The sequence below is a fragment of the Myxocyprinus asiaticus genome, chromosome 34 (genome assembly GCF_019703515.2).
Source record: "Myxocyprinus asiaticus isolate MX2 ecotype Aquarium Trade chromosome 34, UBuf_Myxa_2, whole genome shotgun sequence".
Lineage (NCBI taxonomy): Eukaryota > Metazoa > Chordata > Actinopteri > Cypriniformes > Catostomidae > Myxocyprinus > Myxocyprinus asiaticus.
Window position 1 is genome coordinate 236,631 of NC_059377.1, and position 23,271 is coordinate 259,901.

Consider the following 23,271-nt stretch of genomic DNA (forward strand, 5'->3'; position numbering starts at 1 on the left):
AAACGGAGGACCGCCAGGTGCTCCGGAGCCTGATCACCAGGGAGGGGGCTGGCGCTGCAACCTCCTCAAAGCCTGTCCCACCAGTGGCTCTTACAAAAATGGGGCCAAATGACAATCCGGAGGCCTTCCTCGAACTGTTTGAGAAGACCGCAGAGGTTTGAAGGTGGCCTCCCGATCAGTGGGTGGCCCGCCTGTTGCCCCTGCTCTCCAGGGAGGTGCAGCTGGCAGCACAACAACTTCCCGCAACCAGCCTCCTGAATTACAATCACCTGAGGAAGGCCATCCAGCAACGGGTCGGTCGGACCCCGGAGCAGAGTCGGCAGCTCTTCCTCTCTTTGAGCTTCGGGAAGGACGGCCGCCCATTCGCTTTTGCGCAGTAGCTCCGTGACACCTGCTGGAAATGGTTGCTGGTGGGGGGAGCCTGCGGCATCATGGAAGTTGTCGATCTGGTGGTACTGGAGCAGTTCATCTCCCAACTCCGAGTGGGTCCAGTGCCACCGCCTGGCGTCGTTGGAGGAATCCGTCCAGCTGGAAGAGGACTACATGGCGGCGTTCCCAGGAGGTGGCGAAGCAGTCTCTTCTCCTCTCTCTTCTCTCTCTCCACCCCCTGTGTCTCATGTTCCCTCCCCTCGTTCCCCTCACTCCCGCCCAGTTCCGGCTCCTCGGAGGTGGGGGGGAGCCCCGCCCAAACCCCGCCCCTGGTCCAGAGGACCCTTCCCCTTGAGACCGCCCCCACGAGTGCGGAAGGAAGACCTGGGCCAGTCTGCTGGAGCTGCGGCGAAACCAGACACAGCCAGGAGCGGTGCCCAGTAATAGAGGTGGGGACACTGGTCCGGATCCCTGATGCTCCACAGGCTGCCCCTGATCGGGCAGGGGTGTATCGGATACCGGTAAGAGTAAAAGGGGATACACATCAAGCTTTGGTGGATACAGGTTTTTCTCAAACTTCGATCCACCAACGCTTGGTGCAAGGCGGGACATTGGATAAAAATAAACTGGTGAGGGTGAGCTGTGTGCATGGTGACATTCACAGGTATCTGGTGGTTACCATTGAGATGTGATTCAGGAGAAAAAGGCATAGAGTTAATCCCTGCCTCACCCATCCACTAATTCTGGAAACCAATTGGCCCGGCTTTAAAAATCTATTGAGGGTAATGTGTGTGGATGGGTCCTGCAAAGTAGTGGCATGGGGTGTGACATACGATACTATGGCTGGAGAGGCGGTGCCAGGGCCATCAACATCGGCTCTGCGTGACGAGGCCCTCAAGCACGCCTTTGATCAAGTGAAAGTAACTGATGGTCAACAGCTCCAGCCTGGTGTTGTGCTCATGTACCCGTACTTTTCTATTATTAAAGAGCGGTTGTATCGAGTGATGCAGGACACTCAAACTAAAGAGAATACAACTCAGCTGTTAGTACCAAAGAGCTGTCGGGAACTCTATGCATATGTATTTCATTTCAAGAGTGTAGTCCATCATTAGACCGAGGTGATGTAGGCAGAGATCAGTTAGGTGCATCACAGTTCAAACTGGCCAGTAATTTCGGTGAGGTCTATCCTAAGTCCAAGGTTCAGGCAATGGCATATGAAGTATCCTATGTCTTATGGTTGGAGTTGGCATCAGTTCATCCTCTGAAGTCCATCGTAATAGACTGAAGTGATGTTTGGCTGGCACCAGCTTCTATTAGTCATCATCACACAGTGACATGTAGCAGTGGAGTCCAACACCAAGCAGGAATGGCGCTGGATCTGGCCAGTTCTGGTGACCTCAGTATAGGAGTCCCGAGGTTGAGACAGGGAAACAAATAAAATAATATTAGCATAGATGCCATTCAGTTTATTGCAGAGTTATAGATCATGATCATTGTTTCTGGTTCCGACAGACCTAACTAAAGCAACCTAATTGTGAGTTGAAGGATAAATTAGGTGTATGCCTGGCTAAATAGATGAGTCTTTAGTCTAGACTTAAACTGAGTGAGTGTGTCTGCATCTCGAACAATGTTAGGGAGACTATTCCATAGTTTAGGAGCCAAATATGAAAAGGATCTACCTCCTTTTGTGGATTTTGATATTCTAGGAACTATTAACAGGCCAGAATTTTGCGATCGTAATGAACGTGATGGAATATAGCGTGGTAGAAGGTCACTTAAGTACTGTGGAGCTAGACCATTCAAAGCTTTGTACGTAGTTAACAGAATTAAAAAATTAATATGAAATTTAACAGGTAGGTAATGTAACGATGATAAAATGGGGCTAATATGATCATATTTCTTGGTTCTAGTCAGCACTCTGGCTGCTGCATTTTGAACCAATTGAAGTTTATTTATTGATCTTGCTGGACATCCTCCCAGTAATGCATTACAATAATCTAATCTTGAGGTCATGAATGCATGAATTAGTTTTTCGGCATCAGCAACAGAGAGCATGTGTCGTAATTTAGCAATATTTCTTAGGTGGAAGAATGTTGTTCTACAAACTGAAATTTGAAATGTGATTTTCAAAGGACAGATTGGTATCAAATATAACACCTAAATTCTTCGCTGTTGATGATGATGTAACAGTACATCCATCAAGAGTCAAATTATATTTTAGCGGCTTATTTTTAGAGGTTTTTGGTCCAATAATTAGTACCTCTGTTTTGTTGGAATTGAGTAGAAGGAAATTTCTGGCCATCTAATCTTTTATTTCGTTGATACACTCTGCTAATTTGGAGAATTGTGCAATCTCATCAGTTTTTGAAGAAATATAAAGTTGGGTATCATCGGTATAAAAGTGGAAACTTATTCCATGATTCCTGATAATATCTCCCAGGGGAAGCATATACAAGGAGAAAAGCAAAGGCCCTAAAACTGATCCCTGTGGCACTCCATACTTTACTTTTGTTTGGTTTGACAATTCCTCATTTACATAGACAAGTGGTAGCAGTCTGCTAAATAGAACCTAAACCATGCTAATGCAACTCCACAAATGCCAACATAATTCCCCAGCCTATTCAAGAGAATATTGTGATCTATCGTGTCGAATGCAGCACTAAGATCTAAAAACACTAGAAGTAAAATGCAGCTGTCATCAGATGATAAGAGCAAGTCATTTGTAACTCTGATAATTGCAGTCTCTGTACTGTGATGAGGCCTAAATCCTGACTGAAATTGTTCATATATACTATTTCTCTGTAGAAATTAACATATTTGGGAGGATACTACCTTTTCTAGTATTTTCGACATAAATGGAAGATTTGAAATTGGTCTATAATTAGCCAATTCTCCAGGATCAAGTTGTGGCTTCTTAATAAGCGGTTTGATAACTGCCATTTTAAAGTTTCTTGGGACATGTCCTAAGGATAGCGAGGAGTTCATAATATTAAGAAGAGGTTCTGAGATTACTGGGAATACTTCTTTTAAGAGTTTGGCTGGTATTGGATCTAACAAACATGTTGTGGTTTTTGATCTTTCGATAAGTTTTGTTAGCTCTTCATGACCTATGACAGTGAAGGATTGAAGTTGCACGTGAGGAAAATTATGAGACACTGTTTTCTGAGGTACTGTGACAGATGATTACATAATCCCAATTTTATTTCTGATTATTTCAATTTTATCAGTAAAGAAATTCATGAAGTCATTACTATTGTACTGTGACGGAATATCTGGTTCAGTCTATGCTTTATTCCTAACCAATTTAGCCACAGTACTGAATAAACACCAAGGATTGTTGTGGTTATTTTCTATGAGTTTGCTCAAATATGCTGACCTGGCAGCTTTTAGTTCCTGTCTGTAGCTACAGACACTATCCTTCCATGCACCGCAAAATACCTCTAATTTTGTATTCTTCCACTTGCACTCCATTTTCCGAGCAGCTCTCTTGAGAGCATGAGTGTGATCATTGTACCATGGTGAAGGGCTTTTTTCTTTAATTTTCTTTATTCGAAGGGGGGCGACACTATCAAGAGTGCTAGAGATTACTGTATTTATATTTTCTGTTATTTCATCAAGTTCTTCTAGGCTTTGGGGTTTACTGAGTGTATGAGATAGATCTGGAATATTATTAGTGAAGCTATCTTTAGTGGTCGAAAGAATAGTTCTACCTGAATGATAGCATGGTGTAGATTGAGTAACATTAGCTGATCGCAGCATACAAGAGATGAGGTAATGATCCGAGATGTCATCACTCTATGGCATAATTTCTATAATATCAACATCAACTCCATATGACAGAATTAAATCTAGCGTATGATTATGGTGATGAGTTGGTACATTTTGTCTGACTCCAAGAGAGTTGAGAATATCGATAAATGCTAATCCCAATATGTCATTTTCATTATCTATGTGACTGTTGAAGTCAATTAAAGCTCTATCTACAGTGACTACAAGATCTGATAAAAAATTTGCAAATTCACCAAGGAAATCAGAATAAGGCCCGGGTGATCTATATACTGTAGCAAGGGTAAAGATGACAAATTTTTTATTTATATCTATATCTGACGATGTCACATTAAGCATTATTAGTTCAAAAGACTTAAATTTATATCCTGTCCTCTGAGTAACACCAAAAACTTCACTGTAAATTGTAGCAACACCTCCTCCTCAACCCTTCAGATGAGGCTCATGTTTATAACAATAACCTGGGGGGGAAGATTCATTTAAACTAATATATTCATCCAGTTTAAGCCAGGTTTCAGTCAAACAGAGCACATCCAAACAACGATCTGTAATAATTTCATTTACAATTAGTGCTTTGGTAGAAAGAGATCTAATGTTTTGTGGCCCTATCTTTATATGGTGTTTATCTTTAATTTGTTTGTTTTGTTCAAGTTTGACCTTAATCAGATTTTTTCTAAATTATTTAATGAGGGTTTTGTGTTTGGTAGTTCGGGGAACAGACACAGTCTCTATATGATATCTAGGTGATACAGTCTCTATGTGTTGTATTTTATGTGACCGGTGTGATGTCTCAAGGCAGCAAGCAGATGTTCGGATTAGCCAGTTTGTCTGCTTCCTGACCTGGGCCCCAGTTAGTCAAATACTATCATTATTAAGACTATGAGCCAAATTACTAGAGAGGAGAGCGGCACCTTCCCTGGAGGGATGGAGTCCATCTCTCTTTAGCAGGTCAGGTCTACCCCAAAAACTCTTCCAATTATCTAAAAATCCTATTCTATTCTCCAGACACCACTCAGATATCCAGCCATTCAGTGACACTAATCTACTATAAACCTCGTCACCACGATGAGCAGGGAGGGGGCCAGAGCATATTACAGTGTCTGACATTGTTTTTGCAAATTGACACATCTCTTTAACATTATCTCTAGTGATTTCCGACTGGCGAAGCCGGACGTCATTAGTGCCGATGTGAATAACAATTTTAGAAAATCTACATTTAGCATTAGCCAGCACTTGTAAATTTGATTTGATGTCAGACGCTCTGGCACCCGAAATGCATTTAACGATAGTGGCTGGAGTCTTTATTTCCACGTTCCTTACAATAGAATCACCAATAACAAGGGCTCTTTCAACATGATTCTCAGTGGGTGCATCACTGAGTGGGGAGTATTGATTGGAAACCCTAACAGGAATCGGAGAGTGGTGTCGCTTTGCTGAGCGAGTATGCCGCAGAGTTACTGTATATAGAGCTTTAATTGTTGGTGACTTCAACATTCACATAGATAATAAAAATGACACATTGGGATTAGCATTAATCGATATATTCTCAACTCTCTTGGAGTCAGACAAAATGTAACAGGACCAACTCATCATCATAATCATACGCTAGATTTAATTCGGTCACATGGATTTGATGTTGAAACTAAAGAAATTCTGCCACAGAGCAATGACATCTCGGATCATTACCTCGTCTCTTGTATGCTGCGATCAGCTAATCTTATTCAATCTACACCATGCTATCATTCAGGTAGAACTATTCTTTCGACCGCTAAAGATAGCTCCACTAATAATCTACCATGTCTATCTCATATACTCAGTAAACCCCAAAGCCTAGGAACTTGATGAAATAACAGAAAATATAAATACAGTCATCTCAAGCACTCTTGATAGTATCGCCCCCCTTCAAATAAAGAAAATTAAAGAAAAAAGCCCTGCACCATGGTACAATGATCACTCATGCTCTCAAGACAGCAGCTGGGAAAATGGAGCGCAAGTGGAAGAATACAAAATTAGAGGTATTTTGCAGTGCATGGAAGGATAGTGTCTGTAGCTACAGATGCCAGGTCAGCATATTTGAGTAAACTCACAGAAAATAACCACAACAATCCTAGGTGTTTATTCAGTACTGTGGCTAAATTGGTTAGGAATAAAGCTATTTCAGATATTCCATCGCAGCACAAGAGTAATGACTTCATGAATTTCTTTACTGATAAAATTGAAATAATCAGAAATAAAATTGGAATTATGCAATCATCTGTCACAGTACCTCAGAAAACAGTGTCTCATAATTTTCCTCACGTGCAACTTCAATCCTTCGCTGTCATAGGTCACGAAGAGCTAACAAAACATACAGAAACATCAAAAGCCACAACATGTTTGTTAGATCCAATACCAACCAAGCTCTTAAAAGAGGTATTCCCTGTAATCTCAGAACCTCTTCTTAATATTATTAACTCCTCGTTATCCTTAGGACATGTCCCAAGAAACTTTAAAATGGCAGTTATCAAACCACTTATTAAAAAAACACAACTTGATCCTGGAGAACTGGCTAATTATAGACCGATTTCAAATCTCCTGTTTATGTCGAAAACACTACAAAAGGTAGTATCCTCCCAGATATGTTCATTTCTACAGAGAAATAGTATATATGAACAATTTCATTCAGGATTTAGGCCTCATCACAGTACAGAGACTGCACTTCTCAAAGTTACAAATGACCTGCTCTTATCATCTGATCGTGGCTGCATTTCACTTCTAGTGCTTTTAGATCTTAGTGCTGCATTCGACACGATAGATCACGACATTCTCTTGAATAGGCTAAAGAATTATGTTGACATTTGTGGAGTTGCATTAGCATGGTTTAGGTCCTATTTAGCAGACCGCTACCACTTTGTCTATGTAAATGAGGAATTGTCAAACCAAACAAAAGTAAAGTATGGAGTGCCACAGGGATCAGTTTTAGGGCCTCTGCTTTTCTCCTTGTATATACTTCCCCTGGGAGATATTATCAGGAATCATGGAATAAGTTTCCACTGTTATGCCGACGATACCCAACTTTATATTTCTTCAAAACCTGATGAGATTGCACAATTCTCCAAATTAGCAGAGTGTATCAATGAAATAAAAGATTGGATGGCCAGAAATTTCCTTCTACTCAATTCCGACAAAACAGAGATACTAATTATTGGACCAAAAACCTGTAAAAACAAGCCGCTAAAATATAATTTGGCTCTTGATGTTACATTGTACTGTTACATTGTCTTCAACAGCAAAGAACTTGGGTGTTATATTTGATATGCAAAATGCAGCAGCCAGAGTGCTGACTAGAACCAAGAAATATGATCATATTAGCACCATTTTATCGTCGTTACATTGGCTACCTGTTAAATTTCGTATTAATTTTAAAATTCTGTTAAGACACGCTCACTCAGTTTAAGTCTAGACTAAAGATTCATCTACTTAGCCAGGCATACACCTAATTTATCCTTCAACTCACAACTAGGCTGCTTTAGTTAGGTCTGCTGGAACCAGAAACCAGAAACATTGATTGTGATCTATAACTCTGCAATAAATTGAATGGCATCTATGCTAATATTATTCTATTTGTTTCCCTGTCTCAACCTCGGGACTCCTGTCCTGAGGTCACCAGAATCAGCTGGATCCAGCTCCATTCCTGCTTCGTGTTGGACTCCACTGCCACGTGTCGCTGAGTGATGATGACTAATAGCAGGCGGTGCCAGCCAAACATCACTTTAGTCAATTATGATAGACTTCAGAGGATGAACTGATGCCAACTCCAACCATAAGACATTACTTCATATGCTATTGCCTGAACCTTGGACTTAGGATAGACCTCACTGAAATTACCGGCTGTTTGAACTGCGATGCACCTAACTGATCTCTGCCTGCATCACCTCGGTCTAATGATGGACTACACTCTTGAAATGGAATTCATAGACTATCAATTAATTGCCAACAAAACCCTTCATCAGCCAACTAACAAGGACAATTGCATCTATGTGAACTTCTGCAGTTAATCCAGGATGGACTTCAAATACATTAGTTATTAATCTTACAGTTCATACAAAATCTTTTAAACACTGACCCTTAACACTTACTAAGTTTAATAATTTTAAAACATGGCTTGCACTATACATAAGTAATATTGGCATTATATTCTTGATGTTAGCCAGAGGGGAACTGGCCCCCACAGTGAGCCTGGTTTCTCCCAAGGTTATTTTTCTCCATTAACCAACATCTTATTGAGTTTTGTGTTCCTTGCCAGAGTCACCTTCGGCTTGCTCACTGGGGTTATAAACACAATTATTATTTAATTACTTATTTTTAAACACAATTCACAATCTTATTTTATCAAACTACATAATGATGACTCTAAGACATTATAGATATTACAGTTTCATTTTCTGTTAATGCATGATCTTCTGTAAAGCTGCTTTGAAACGATGTGTGTTGTGAAAGGCGCTATACAAATAAAAATGTTTGACTTTTTGTCATACTGTATAGTAGAGAAGTATGGATATTTAGACACAGCAATGAAGATTTCACTTTGATTCATTCTCTGCAGTGTTTTAGTGGAAAAAAAAAAAAAAAAACACTAAACAAGAGAAACACTGTGTCTTGGCTACGGTCTTTTGTCATTTAAATAACTGTGTCAGTGTCTCTCTACTCACATAATATAGGAGAGAGGCAAATGTAGCACAGTGCAGCCCTGCAAAGCTGCATGACATTGTGACAGATTCTGTGGTATCGTGCATATTCAATACAGGAGGCGTATATCCAATAAGATGGTTTTTTAATCTTAGAACAGGGAAGATATGTGCACACTGCTAAACATTCACTCGGGAAAACAATATAATGTAGCAGCATACCCATATATAACAACCTAGCCCCCTCTTGTGGACATACTATGCATAGCACTTTCAGTATTAAGTGTTTTATAATTAATTATAATTATATTTATTTAACACACATTATACATTTGCACAATTACAGTGAAACTCTTTTTTTCACATATGGGGTTTTAGTAAAGATACCACTTTTACCCCCCCCCAATAAAAATAAAAATAAAAAAAACAATACGATGACCAAAACATTTTTCTACTTGAAAAGTGTTTGGGAAGGAAGGAAATTATTTTTCAAAATAACACTCTAGAACATAGTACCTTCTTCTTTTATTTATTTATTTTTTTTAAATAAAAACAGTCAAATTACAGTTATTTAGCATAGTCCCAGAAGTGAACAGGGGAACGTCTCTCTCTTGTAAAGCATTGCAACATACAGCAGGTGTATCCAATTTTTCAGGTAAGTTCAGATCTTTCTCAGTTCCCATTTGTTTTGTGTCCTGACTTGAAGTAACTACTTCTGGTACTATTTCCGTTTCAGCAGGACAGGGAATTTCAGGTGGCAGGGGCACTTGATCAGAGGGCACTGTTAACTGGGTGGAGTCCTGAAACAGGTCAGTGTGTCGAACTCTGATTTGATCAACATGCCGCTTCAGGATTTGGCCACTTCCAACAGCTACTGTATAGGAAACCGGACCCGAGAACTCACGATGACGGCAGGAATCTACTTGGACTGTAGTAACTGTAGTAACATCTCCAGTTGTGAAAATTCTCAACTTTTGTCATGACTCTCTTGCTGTTTCTGTTGTTTGAGTTGCACTTTTGCTTTAACATCTGGCAAGAGAAGATCAAACGTAGATCTCAGCTTTCTCACCATGAGCATCTTGGCCAGTGGCACACCTGTTGTGGCGTGTGGTGTGATACGATAGTTAAATAAGAATCGTACCAATCTGGTTTCCAAGGTGTCCCTTTAATTTTTTTATGCCTTCTTTGAATATTTGGACAGCTCGCTCGGCTAATCCATTAGAAGAAGGATGGAATGGTGCTGATCTCACATAATGGATCCCATTGCTTTTCACTTTTCAAACTCTGTGCTTGTGAAGCAGGGGCCATTGTCGGAAACTAAGATCTGAGGTAGTCCAAAAATATTGAAACTTTGGCGTAGTTCCTCATTGGTAGCTTGAGATGTTGATGAGCTCATGGGATAAATGTCCATCCATTTGGAATGCACATCCACAATTACCAAAAACATCTTTCCCAGGAAATGACCCACATAATCCATATGAATACATGACCAGGGGGTCTCGGGCCATTCCCATGGATGCAATGGCGCTACTGGAGGCATTTTGCTGTGCTTTAGACATTCCTCACAGAGTTGGGACTACCTCTCAACCTCCTTATCCATCCCAGGCCACCAAAAATAGGATCGAGCCAGTCCTTTCATTTTAGACATCCCTGAGTGTGATTGGTGTAACAACTTCAGAAGCCTTGCACGACCCTCTGGCTCCCCAGGGTACACATCCATCACATATACTCAGTTTCAGTTTTCTTCTGTGGTAGGGGTTGAATTGAGGATCCACCTCTGCTGGCCATCCCTTCAATACATAATTGCATACTTGAGCCAATATCACATCTTTATTTGTCCAGCTCTTTATTTGAGTGACACTGATAGGTTTAAAATCCAACATGTCCAACATCAAGACTTGATCTGGCTTACTTTGCTCCTGTTCTACTCCAGGAAGGGGCAGTCTGCTTAAGGCATCCACATTTGTGTGATTTTCATTGGATTTGTACACAACTGTACATTCATATGCACTGAGCAGTATGGCCCATCTTTGAACTCGAGGGGAACCCATCTGTGGAATGGGTTTCTTTTCTCCAAAAAGGAAGATCAAGGGTTTATGATCCATGCAAATAGTAAATTGATGACCATATAAGTACTTGTGGAATTTTTTAACTCCGAAGATGACTGCCAGACCTTCTTTATCCAACTGTGAATATCGTTGCTCTGCTGGTGTCAGTGTATGAGATACAAAACCTAGGGGTTTCTCAGTGTTATCTTCCATACGGTGCGAAAGCACAGCACCTACACTGTAAGGAGAGGCATCACACGAGAGAATTAGGTCTCTCTCTGAAGAGTAGTGTACCAACACATCGGTGGACTGTAGGAGTTCTTTACATTTTTGGAAAGCGTTGCTTTGCGCTTCTTCTCATCTCCATCTAGTGTCTTTTCTCAACAGCTTGTGGAGGGGAGCTAGAACGGTGGACAAGTTTGGTAGAAACTTGTTGTAGTAATTCAGCAAACCTAAGTAAGCTTTCAGTTCAGTGACATTGGTGGGACATGGAGCCTCTGTTAGTGCCTTCACTTTGTCTTTTAGTGGGTGTAACCCTCGAGCATCTACCAGATGACCCAATAGCACACTTCTTTTTGGAGAAATTCGCATTTGTCTCTTTTTAGACACAATCCAGCATCGTGCATTCGAGTGAGCACAGTATCCAGAGTTCACAAGTACTCCTCGGCATTAACCCCAGTGACCAATAAGTCATCAAGATAGACTGCCACATGCGTTAATCCTTGTAGCAACCCTTCTACAGTCCTTTGAAATATAGTGGGTGCCGAAGCCACTCCAAAGGGAAGATGATTGTATGTGAACATCCCCTTGTGAGTGTTAATGGTGAGATACTGCTTGGAATTTTCATCCATCACAATCTGTTGGTAGGCATGACTCATGTCTAGTTTTGAAAAATACAAGCCCCCAGACAAAAGTGTAAAGAGGTCCTCCACACGCGGTGTTGGATATTGTTCCAAAGGCGAGGCTTGGTTTATCGTGAATTTATAATCTCCGCAAAGTCTAATGGATCTGTCTGGCTTGAGGATTGGTACAACCGGCGCTGCCCACTCCGAGTACTTCACTGGGGTGATTATACCTTCGTTAAGCAGTCTGTTCATTTCAGCATCAACTTTAGACCGCATTTCAAAAGGTACCAATCTGGGACAAATAATTCTTGGCACAGCCCCATATTTAACATGCATTGTTGCTGTAGTACCTTTGAGAGTGCCCAATTCCTCTTTAAAAACTTCCTCATGACTTTGCAACACATTCTGCAATGTCACTTTAAAGGTTTCCTCATTTTCCTTTATTCTCACATTTTGGATTTCACCCCAACACAGCTTTATCTGCTCCAACCAGCCTCGGCCCAGCAAACTAGGTCCCTCCCCTTCTACAACAATGAGAGGAAGTCTCTTTTTCTGCTTGTGATACATAACATCCACATAAGCTGCTCCTAATACATGAATAGGTTCACATGTATAAGTTTCCAGCTTGAACTTCACAGGTTTTAATTCAGGACTCTTTGATTCTTCCCATGTTGCTTTGAAGCAGGCTTCATTCATGACAGTCAGGCCACATCCCGTATCTAATTCAAAGTTTACATTTTGTCCATTTACATTCAATTCCACTGTGTAGCGTTTCACCTTCTGCAGATCTGGGCAGGTCATACTGCCAAGCTGGTATGTGAGACAACCCAGGGCAAAAGCATCCTCAAAGGCATTTTCATTAGCATTCACTTCCACTTTGGCTGTGTCTCCTTTAACGTGAGACTTCCGATCTTTTGTTTTGGCATTGCAGCAAGCTCAAGCAACGTGTCCGATTTTTCCACAACTTTGACACTTCTCACTTTTATACACGTAGCAGCCATGTGATTCGAGCCTTTACATCGATAACATTGTCCACTGTCCTTATGGTAATCCTTTTTACTGTGCAGTGGCATTGCGGAGCCTTTCACTCTGTGGCATTTAGCAGAAGAGGGCTTACGCAAATCTTGAACATTTTTATTTGCAGCTTCTACCGACAAAGCAATTTTCTAGGCATTATTAAATGTTACATTTGCTTCTGCCAGCAGTCTCTGTTGAATTCTGTCATCATTGATGCCACAAACAATCTCAACATCTGCTCTAGTGTGGTTCCATAATTGCAGTTTTGTGCCAATCTTCTCAGCTCTGCGACATATTCTGTTACAGACTCTTCCGGCTTACAAGTGCGCGAATCAAATTTGTACCTTTGCACAATCTCGCTTGGTTGTGGGTTGAATTGATTCTTCAATATCAGCACAACTTATATGTTTTGTCTTTCGGTTTTTCGGGACTTACGAGGTTACACAGCAGACTATATGTTGGCGCCCCAACTACACTGATCAGAATGGCTCTCTGTCAGTCTCCATCATCTATTCCATTTGCCTCAAAAACGACTCAATGATTTCACAGTATTCCTCCCACGATTGACTCTTTGCATCAAATGCTGACAAGGTTCCTATAGTCACCATTCTCCTTATCTTTTCCTCTCACCTCAAGTCAGAAAGACATCCACTGGAACATGCACACAAACTCAGTCTTTCGTCTTTTCTGACTGCCCATTCATCAACAGATCCATTGATCCTTGTCTCCAAAAATCTGCGGTATCGTGCAGATTCAATACAGGAGACGTATATCCAATAAGATGGTTTTTTAATCTTAGAACAGGGAAGATATGTGCACACTGCTAAGCGCTCACTCGGGAAAACAATATAATGTAGCAATATTCCCATATATAACAACCTAGCCCCCTCTTGTGGACATACTATGCATAGCACTTAATACTGTAAGTGTTTTAGTAAAGATACCACAGATTCATTAAAAAATCTGATCTGTATTGTGTCACTCAAACTGTTAAGATCAGACTGAAATGATCAGGGATCTTGATAAAAAATAAACTTCATCCGCTCATTACTAACGTTGGGATTCTTCAGTAGGATCTGTAGAGCGGCAGGTACTACACATAGACACAAAAAGCACAAGCTTTCACAGACCACATTTTACTCTTGTCGTAAGTTTTTCTGGTGTTTTATGTATTTTCTGATGTTTCTGAGGACCCAATAGGTGTCACTGATGCAGGGGCGGATTTAGTCATTTGAGAAAATGTGGAGTGTGGAGAAAATATTCCTACTCCCTGAAAGATATCACTTAAAAAAGTGACCTGAGATACCTCACTCTGTCGGCACTAGACTGTGTTGTGTCAAAGGACTGAATAATAATGTTTAACAACACATTACATGAAAAACACTATCTGACAACCATAAACACAATACTTTTTTCTTTCTCCCTCTCCCTCTTTCTTTAATGCACCTTTCCTCCATCAACTTGAACTTGAAAGAAATATTTACAAAGTATCAGACTAAAAGTTGACTCTGGGTGTTTCCAGCAGGGTTTGATCAACATTAGCTTTAAAATTATAGTTACTATAGACCTTTTTCACTATTACATTTCCACGATTTTTCACAAGAGTAAAAAAAAAACAGTAGCATAAATGTGAATCTTTTGAGAATTTTGCAGAACAACATGTATTATATTTGAATATTAGTACATATTAAAGACACCTAATATAAAGTGGGACTGATAATTCTGTTTTTTTTCTCTCTCTCCACAAATTCAAACTAAACTGGACTAGCATTAGTGTTTACAGTGAAATCACATGAAAATATCAGAGCAGTGTGGCTCGCTTTTACCTGTTTATGAACTTGCATTCCATTACAGCCTGATCTGGGGGGGGGGGGGGTTGCTTGCATTGACGATGCTGAAAATAACAGCAATATTAATCATATAGTTGTTATAAAAGCCATATTTAAAAATTGCAAGCAAATTTCAGCATATGTTATTTAGAATTAATAATAATTAAAAAAAAATTATATCATTTGTATTTTTAGGGGGACCTAGGTGGTTGCCTACCTTTGCCTAGGGATAAGTCCGAACCTGCATTGATGTGTAAATTATGTCAGAAAGTTTAGAACAAGTCGTTTTTGCAGTGTAGTTTTAGATCCTTTGATCTAAAATAGTTTAATGTGCTATCAAAATAGACTGTAACTTTCAGAAATTTAAAAACATTTATTGAAACTACACTGCAAAAACGACTTGTTCTAAACTTTGATCAAGGACAGTTTGATTCCTCATAACCCTTTAAGGTGGATAAACTGTTGTACTTACCCTCCACCACAAAAAGATGTCAAAATCCAGAATGCTATTTTTGCTGTTGAAGCACTACGTGAGCGGACTGTATCGCTGAGAAAACCAAATGTTTCCCTCCAAATCCATTGCACAGTTACATGTGCACGAATCCTCCAGAAAAACTTTGGTAGATGTTTGGTAGAAGACAAATATACAGACTGTGGTGGTGATGCTAGCAGATGCACTGAAATATCAGACAGTTCTGTTGTTGCTCATCATTATGCTTCTAGTTTCTTTGAAAGAAATGTGTTGTTTTCTTTCTGAAAGCACAGAAAAAAATGTCTCCCTCACCCAGATATTTGAACTGTTCTCAGATATACAGGTGCTGGTCATATAATTAGAATATCATCAAAAAGTTGATTTATTTCACTAATTCCATTCAAAAAGTGAAACTTGTATATTATATTCATTCATTACACACAGACTGATATATTTCAAATGTTTATTTCTTTTAATTTTGATGATTATAACTGACAACTAAGGAAAATCCCAAATTCAGTATCTCAGAAAATTAGAATATTACTTAAGACCAATACAAAGAAAGGATTTTTAGAAATCTTGGCCAAGTGAAAAGTATGAACATGAAAAGTATGAGCATGTACAGCACTCAATACTTAGTTGGGGCTCCTTTTGCCTGAAATGCTGCAGCAATGCGGCGTGGCATGGAGTCGATCAGTCTGTGGCACTGCTCAGGTGTTATGAGAGCCCAGGTTGCTCTGATAGTGGCCTTCAGCTCTTCTGCATTGTTGGGTCTGGCATATCGCATCTTCCTCTTCACAATACCCCATAGATTTTCTATGGGGTTAAGGTCAGGCGAGTTTGCTGGCCAATTAAGAACAGGGATACCATGGTCCTTAAACAAGATACTGGTTGCTTTGGCACTGTGTGCAGGTGCCAAGTCCTGTTGGAAAATGAAATCTGCATCTCCATAAAGTTGGTCAGCAGCAGGAAGCATGAAGTGCTCTAAAACCTCCTGGTATACGGCTGCGTTGACCTTGGACCTCAGAAAACAAAGTGGACCAACACCAGCAGATGACATGGCACCCCAAACCATCACTGACTGTGGAAACTTTACACTGGACCTCAAGCAACATGGATTGTGTGCCTCTCCTCTCTTCCTCCAGACTCTGGGACCCTGATTTCCAAAGGAAATGCAAAATTTACTTTCATCAGAGAACATAACTTTGGACCACTCAGCAGCAGTCCAGTCCTTTTTGTCTTTAGCCCAGGCGAGACACTTCAGACACTGTCTGTTGTTCAAGAGTGGCTTGACACAAGGAATGCGACAGCTGAAACCCATGTCTTGCATACGTCTGTGCGTAGTGGTTCTCCCCCACATTTTTGAATGGGTTTTGTTTCACAATCCTCTCCAGGGTGCGGTTATCCCTATTGCTTGTACACTTTTTTCTACCACATCTTTTCCTTCCCTTCGCCTCTCTATTAATGTGCTTGGACACAGAGCTCTGTGAACAGCCAGCTCTTTTGCAATGACCTTTTGTGTCTTACCCTCCTTGTGCAACGTGTCAATGGTCGTCTTTTGGACAACTGTCAAGTCAGCAGTCTTCCCCATGATTGTGTAGCGTACAGAACTAGACTGAGAGACCATTTAAAGCTTTTTTTCTTAAATGATTAAGGTTTATGTACCGTTCACCTGGGGGAGGGTCATTTTTTCAGCTTCAATACAGAATGGAACAACATACAGGACATCCTGTCTAATATAGTACAGTTCGCATTTGTAACCATGCAAACCAGGGGATTTCTATGCTGTACCAGCAATGATGTGCAAATCGTGCAATACTGATTGGCAGCTATTCCTGCTCCCGCCAAATGATGAGGGCCACGGATTTCCTTGAGCACTAAGTCTAATTCATTTTAACACATTTTATTATGAACTAATTTTAGCTAACCTAACTAATGTGATTTCTGTGTGGCTTTTATTACCTTCAAATTCTCAGGTCATTGGATAATGAGAGCATCTTCACAGATGGAAGGCATAAATTCCACTGAACTTTAATGTTGTTTCGCTTTTCTCTTTAAAAGAGCGAATAATATCGAAATTTCCAAGAAAATAATGCATGTTCTTCCATGGCCATCATGATGAAGCAGCTGTTTGCATTGAGAGCAGTGTGCTGATGTGAGACAGATGTTATTTGTGCATGCAACAGTAGGAGGCACTTCTGACTCAAGTGAGTCATGAGAGAGAACCCGAAGAGAATGCGCATCAAACCATCTCTCATTCTAAACAAACAGCTGTCTGTATCACTTTATGTCAGGAATATTCACTATTTCTTTTGTTAGAAATTAAAACTTGTAATCCTGACAGTAATGGGGTGGCAGCCTCACATCCCACCTCTGGCTTAAATGAATGAGTGCCTTTGCCATTCATATAGATGGCAGGCGGGCCCCTCTTATGGCAGGGCAGTCCCACAGGCAATTTATCGCACTACATTCATTTAATGGGCGAATGGGACTCAATCCTCCCACAGACCCCCAAAGACCCCCGGACCACCCGGGTGGGGGCCAGACCGTCCACAGACCCACTATCTGTCCCCTAACCAACTGTTTTGACCAATGAGACCCCTGGACCACCTGGTGGGGGCGGGGACACCCACAGACCCACTATCTGCCCCCTAACCAACTATTTTACCATTGAGACCCTCGGACCACCCGGAGGGGGTGGGGCTGTCCACAGACCAACTATTTTGCCCACTTTGACCTGAAAGACTTAGGTCTATTAACCAACAACATACTAAACGTCCATTTCCAATTTATTGTATAGGTCTCTTTACCCCGTGTCCACCAACATACTAAATGTCCATTTCTAATTTATTGTATTGGTCTATTACCTCTGTGTCCACCAACATACTAAATGTCCATTTCCAATTTATTGTATAGACCTGCTTATATATTGTGTTGGTCTATTAGCCCTGTCCACCAACAAACTGAATGTTAATTTCCAATTTATTGTATAGGTGTATTAACCCTGTGTCCACCAATATACTTAATGTCCATTTCCAATTTATTGTATAGGTCTCTTTACCCTGTGTCCACCAGCATACTAAATGTCCATTTCCAATTTATTGTATAGGTGTATTAACCCTGTGACCACCAACATACTAAATGTCCATTTCCAATTTATTGTATAGGTCTATTAATCCTGTGTCCTCCAACATACCAAATGTAAACTTCCAATTTATTGCATAGGTCTCTTTACCCTGTGTCCACCAACATACTAAATATCCATTTCCAATTTATTGTATTTGTCTGTTACCCCTGTGTCCACCAATACACTAAATGTCCATTTCCAAATCATTGTATAGACCTGCTTATATATTGTTCTATAAGCCCTGTCCACCAACATACTAAATGTGTAGGGCTTTACTGGTTGTTTAGATCAGTGTTACTATCAGAAATAATTAATAATTATTTATTATTATTTAATAATAATAATAGTTATTAATCAATATTTAAATTAATTAATTGGATCTAACTCATTAAAACCTCATATGGGACTCCAGTAAGTGTAGTGTGCTACGTTTAGGAGCAAGTTTGGTTATTAGCAATAATTAATAATTATCAAAGGTAATTATTAATTATTAAAATCAATAGAACATTGATGAGAATCAATGTTAGCTTTTAATCCTTTAAATCAACAGTTATCAAAGATAATCATTAATTGTTAACGTCAATGAAACATTAATTAAAATTAACACTAGCTTATTGATCATTCAAATTCAATCAAAGATAATTATCAATTATCAAAAATCAATAGAATATTAATAAGGATTAACATTGACGGGGCACCACCCTGGAATCAGGGACTAATAACCAAATATTAAAACAGTCTCAATATTAGATTGTTTTCTTAGGAAAATCGACATCCGAAGAATATCGATTTTCGGGGAAAAAAAACAATGAATGAAGGTTTGAATCCGAGCACTGACATCCCGTCAGCATGACACAGGCGTATGCAAAACAAACCAAAACACTTCTCTTTGTAATATAAACAAAGTTTATTTATGCAGTAATATCAATTAATAATTAATACAATGCAGTCAATAAACTTCCGACTTACAACTAAACAGTGATATGATTAGATATGGAAATAAAAATAATCCTATAACACATAAGGTGTGTGTGTATCAGTGTGTGTGTGTGTGTCAGTGTGGTTAGTGAGAGAGAGAGAGAGAGAGAGAGATTATTAAGTGACAGCCCGAAAGCTGATTTCGCGATAGCTGGAGATAAAGCAGCCGTGTTCATCACTCAGAGATGCGGTTTTACGAGCGGGGCTCGTAAAAGTCCTGCGTTATTTGACTCTCATGGATGAACTCAGTTGCTGTCTCACCCGCGATGGCGAAAATGCACAACAATCCAATTTGGTTGGACCACAATACAGCAAAACAAATTTGTGATAATTAATACCCTGAGTATTAATAATTAGCGGACATGGCGGTCCGTAAACTGTACAAGCAAAAACCTTGAAACACAAGAATAACACGCTATAATATTCTATCTATGCCCAGACATAACCTCTTACTTGAATCGCATGAGGACACAGGTAGAATGTGTTTTCCTCCGTCCTTAAACTTTGACCCGGTTCCTTGAGGCTCGTGTGATGACGGGAGGCCTTTCCTCGCACTGTCGGCGGGCGGTACGGCTGTTGATTCTCGGCGGGCTGGCGGAGAACTCAGAAATGTCGACTTGATTGAAGATGGAAGAGAAATCTTTAATCTCTTCACTTCTGTAGGCCAACGGATGAAGATGCGAATTGCTCGGCGGTCTCCTTCGGATCCGTTAGAGTGTTCGGTTGAACACAGAGTAATCTCAACTCGTCCAGCAAGATGGAGATTGTATTGCTACAGTTTCAAGTCGGACATTACTTCCTTAAGCCACGAGGTTGCACCGGAGAGCAGCAAAAAGCTACGTCCGTATTCAGTGAACTAAGTCGCTGGAAGCAACTCTGGAAGCATTTCAGAATTATTTGAAGTCCTGATGATGTCATGTTTGAGGGACGTTCTGTGGTGTGCCTCATCCAATAGGAGCTGAGAGCTCGATCCTTTAGAGGGCAAGGCTTCATGGATCTGTAGTCTGTTTTGGACTCCCTTTGTTTGATTTTGGCGCGATGTTTATCAGTAAAATTTACGACTTAGAAGGTGGGGGCTTGAGTTATGTTTTTATGACTGTTAGGCCTGCCTTTGTCTTCTATCTGAACACAAGAGGCCCAACAAATGTCTATTTCCAATTTATGGCATAGGTCTCTTTACCCTGTGTCCACCAACATACTAAATGTCCATTTCCAATTTATTGTATTGGTCTATTAATCCTGTGTCCACCAACATACTAAATGTCCATTTCCAATTTATTGTTTAGACCTGCTAATGTCCACCAACATTATAATGTAAAGTATACTGAAAATCACTAAATATCATATTTAGGTGACTCTCTGATTCCTCCTGAACAACATAAGCCCTTCAAAACCTCCAAATTCGACTGTCCACAAAAGCACTATTTCTGTAAATGGGATAAATTGTTCGTGGGATGTCCAGAACTCAGCTCTAGATAGACATAGAAAGAGGAGGCTGAGATCAGGAGCACAGGTTTCACCTTCCTATAGTGTGAATTTCAAGAAGATGTCTTGCCCTGAATAGCCAAAACTCCACCTTCTGCGACAAAATAGTATTATATCTGTATTTCAATCGGGTCAATTCTCTGAGGCCATCAGATGACATTCGGCGCTTCAGCTCTGCCTCGGCACTTTTTTTCCCAATTTGGAATGCCCAATTCCCAATGTGCTTTTAAGTCATCATGGTCACGTAGTGATTCACCTCAATCCGGGTGGCAGAGGACGAATCCCAGTTGCCTCCATGTCTGAGACCATCAACTTGTGCATCTTATCACGTGGCTTGTTGAGCGCGTTGCCACAGAGACATAGTGCATGTGGAGACTTCATGCCATCCACCGCAGCATCCATGCTCAACTCATCGAGAACGAACTACATTATAGGGACCATGAGGAGGTTACCCCATGTGACTCTACCCTCCCTAGCAACCGGGCCAATTTGGTTGCATAGAAGACCTGGCTGGAGTCACTCAGCGAACTCCAGGGGTTGTAGCCAGCGTCTTTTACCACTGAACTACCCAGGCCCCCTGCCTTGGCACTTTTAATATTCCCTTCCAACTCCACGAGTTCTCCACGACTTTTTGATGAATGAGGCATACTCTATGATCTGACCCCTAAGAACCACTTTAAGTGCCTCCCAAGCCATGCCCACAGAGAATACTGAGGACAAGTTGGTCTCCATATAAACATTGTGCCCCAGCCCATTCACATTCCACGTGGAAAGAGACAATTCACTCATACTAACATTTTACATTTTGACATATTAGAAAAAATAGATTGTGTGTCAAAAATAAAATTATAAAGACCACATTCCATATTAGTGCAACAATCAAACCCTAAACTTCCCTCCGAACCAAACAAACAGAAAAAAGAAAAACGCGCGCATTAACCCTGCGCACCACAGCGCCAACCGGCGTCCATCCCTCTAAACTCAGAGTCCATGTACACCTATGAGAGCCCCCGCGACAACTTTGCCATTGGATTGCTCAAGTCCGGTGTTTCTATACAAATTTTGTAAGACAGAAATACACAACAGAAGATAATCTATAAAACAAACTCCAGCCAATAGGCGAAATAAACACAAAGAAAGTGTAGATTCATAACTGTCCCGAACTCCAGCCTCTAGCGGAACCAGCACAAAAAAAGGGCTGTTCAGTTTCCTCGGACAGTTTTGAAAGACATTGCTTGCTGTGGACATGTAAATACTTTACATACTACTTAGCATCTATTCTCAATTAGGCCGGGAACATCAGTGCAAAAGCATTCCTTGAATCGATCACGTTTCTCTCTTGTCGAACTCGCAAAGTCTGGGAACAAGAAAATGCTGTGGTTCTTCCAAGAAAGCCTTCCTTTACTCCTCGCCTTGCATAACACAAGATCTTTATCGGATGATCTCAGAAATTTGGCCAGAATTGATTGGGGCTGGTTTCACTCAGCGGATCGCTGAGCCAGAACCCTGTGAACTCGATTTCCAGCTTATGTCCTGTCAAGCAGATTCAGAAAGAGCACATCCAGGAATTTCACCATATCCCAATCTTCTCTGTCCTCAGGAATTCCAACAGTTCAGACGCTATTCTGCCGGTTACGATTCTCCAAATCACGTGCTCCCAGACACGCTCCAAATCTGCCTTGGTTGCTAGCGGATTAGCAGCTAATTCCCTCTCCGATGACTCCAGATAATCGATCCATTTCTCAACATCCCCCACTCTTGTAACCACCTCATTGAATTTCGTCTCCATGGCCGTGATCGATTGACGTATTGCAGCAAGATCCTCCAAGTCAACATTCCCAACACATTCAACAATTCTCACTGAATTTCCATCACCTCTCTGGCCAAATCGACTCCCTGGCTTGAGGCCTCCGGAGGAGCATCAGCTTGAGCACGTAAGTGTCTTTTAATGTCTCCAGAGCACAAGGATTTAGAATTTTTTGGCATATTGTCTTCCTAGAACAGTTATGGATCAGGGTGTATCGAATCTCACCAGTTTATGACACAAAAAGCATCAAAACTAGCAAAGTGCGCAGAGCTCACCATTCACACGTCCAAATCTCACATGGCGTCACGTGACTTCCCGTGTCTTGCATACTTAAAGATTTGGTTTTGTGTGATGTATTGAACATTATTGTTGTGAACTCTGCTGATTTAAATATGTCTCCAAAGTAATATCTAGCTGACTAGCAGATGTTGTGTTTGTCAAAATTGCTGAATGTCTTGTGATATATTTGGTGAGTAATGTTTTGCACCATGTGCCATACAAATGTATGTTCATTATTCCCACTATTCCACTGCTTCTTAAATTTTTCCTTGCTTATCACTCAATATGTGTCACCACTGTCAGATACAAAAATGAATGTGCACTGTAATGTCAAATATTCATTATAAATCCTGACAAGTCTAGCATTCGTATATGAAAAGAGGACCTTCAGAGTGAACAATGACTTTTATAAATGTTTTCATAGATACAGTATCTGACAGTAGTGACAAAAAGTAGGGACACTAAAACCATTGAAAGCTTACAAATACGTTTTTTTTTTTTTTTTTAATTATTAAGAATTTCTTTCTGTCAGGACATAGTAGTAGCCTAAATGTTTCTTTTA

At 40.5% G+C, this 23,271-nt stretch overlaps 1 pseudogene; it reads right to left on the bottom strand.

Annotated features, from left to right (window-relative positions):
• Positions 1 to 9,789: 9,789 nt before the first annotated feature.
• On the bottom strand, positions 9,790 to 12,516 carry LOC127425734 (uncharacterized protein K02A2.6-like; annotated as a pseudogene).
• Positions 12,517 to 23,271: the final 10,755 nt, after the last annotated feature.